This window comes from Phaseolus vulgaris, chromosome 8 (assembly GCF_000499845.2).
Source record: "Phaseolus vulgaris cultivar G19833 chromosome 8, P. vulgaris v2.0, whole genome shotgun sequence".
NCBI classification, from domain to species: Eukaryota; Viridiplantae; Streptophyta; class Magnoliopsida; order Fabales; family Fabaceae; genus Phaseolus; species Phaseolus vulgaris.
The window spans coordinates 41,121,716-41,123,756 of NC_023752.2; positions in this window are offsets into that span (position 1 = coordinate 41,121,716).

The following is a 2,041-nucleotide window of genomic DNA, read 5'->3' on the forward strand; positions in this document are numbered from 1 at the left end:
GCCAATTTGGAAGACAGTCTTATACAATTCGATTCGATTTTAAAATTATGTTTTGATAAATTAAATCTGAAAGACAGTCTTATACAATTCAACATTTATAAATTATACAAAGATATAAAATTTTCAAAATTATATTACTAGTATAGTGTACCGTCCCGTATCCGGGCGTTGACAAAGTCAAGGTCAAAGTCAACGCCTGGAGTCAAAGTCAACACAAGGCGTCGCCTAGGTGAAGAGACGCCAAGTTCCAGCGTCGCCAAGAGGAAGCATCGCCAAGGCAAGGCGTCGCCTAGGTGAAGGCGTCGCCCAACCAGGGCGTCGCCAAGATCAAATATTGCTAAGGCAAGGCAATCACAGTGTGGTTCCCCGATACCCATGGGTAGGAAAGACCATGGAGGGAGCGATGCCGTGGGAAGACCTCAGGTCCCGATGATCCGGGGCAGTGATAAAGAGAAGGAAAAGGTGGCTTCAAGGCCATAGTGATAGCACCAGTGTAGGGCAGTCTGACTCGTGAAGTACCCTTGCCGCCTCAGAGACGCCTTTGGGACAGATACGACTCTAGGGGAGGGTCACGCCCAGGGCAGCCAGGTGCAGGGTACGAGAGGAAGGCATATACGCTCTCAAAGTGAGTGACTAGATGATTGGGGGCATGAGTTGACACTCAAAAAGTCACCCCTTGCGCAGTAGCACTCCCAAGCAGGAGGACTCACACGTAGAAACGTCCCCAGATGGGCAGAAACGTCCCCAGATGGGGTCACGGCGCTGTGAGGCCCTCCACGTGTACGACAGCCAGGTCAGAATAGAAACACCACTTAGTCAGGTACCAGGTAATTAAAGTCATTCAATATAGTTTCTGTTTTGAGCGATTATGGTACTATAAAGGCTCCCAAGCGTTTCAACGTCTTAAATGTGCTACGTTTTCTAATTAGACGCGTTAATTAAGTGCGTTACGTTTTATGATTAAAAGCGCTTTAAGGCGCTTTAAATGCTTGGGCAGTTTAAATAGCGCCGAGGATGTTGGAAACAGGGTGGGAACTTTTGGCTAATTTTCCAGAAACACTCTAGTTGCTTGCTCGAGCCTTGAGGTTTTGGACAAGGGACTAGGGGAGGATTTTGGCCAGAAGGAGAAAATATACACTAGACACAGTTTCCTTTTACCACCTTCAGAGTGCCATACGCGGTGCTCCGACACGGAGGTGCATAGTTTTTGGTGTTTCTTGTTGGCTGACTTGAGCGTCAGAGTGCAAACGGCCGCTAGGGCGCCCTTTTGTCCTTCTTTGCAGGAATCCACAGGTAACCAGTGGGAAGGCGTCCCTAGCTGACGGTTGAGGTCGCGCACGAAGACGTCCCAGGTCAACCGGACGAAACATTTGGCGCCCACCGTGGGGCCGATATAAAACATCAGTCCCATCACAAGTTTGAGAAGATCTACCAAGTTATAGTAACGTTGGAGGAGGTTTGAAGAGACCGTGACAATGGCCACCACAAGACAGGGTACTGCACGCGCAGCCCCAGCAGAACTATCCATGCAACTGGTCCTGGAGATAATGCGGGGGCTGCAGGAGGATATGGCGGAGTCGAAACTGGAACAGGAACGCATGCAAGCAGATCTCGAAGCCTCGCATGAGAGGAATGAAGAGCTCCGCCGTGTGAATGAGGAGTTGCGCCAGGGTCTGCGAAATAATCGGGGGCAACGTGAACACGACGAGATGGAGAATCACTCCCCGCCAAGGGAGTTTTCGACTCCCTTCTCGCAGGAGATTCTGGATGCGGTGATCCCGAACACGTTCGCGGGGCCCAAGGTGATCTTCACCGGGATGGAGGACCCTGAGACGCACCTCGCTGCATTTCACACACAGATGGTCTTGGTAGGCGGCTCTGATGCTGCCAAGTGCAAGCTCTTTATGAGCACCTTGACTGGGATGGCTATGGACTGGTTCATCAGCCTACCGGACGGTCATATCACCTCTTTCCGACAACTGTCGCGATTGTTCAGGGAACAATACCTAGCAAACAAGGCCCCTCCGCCGGTCTCCTACGA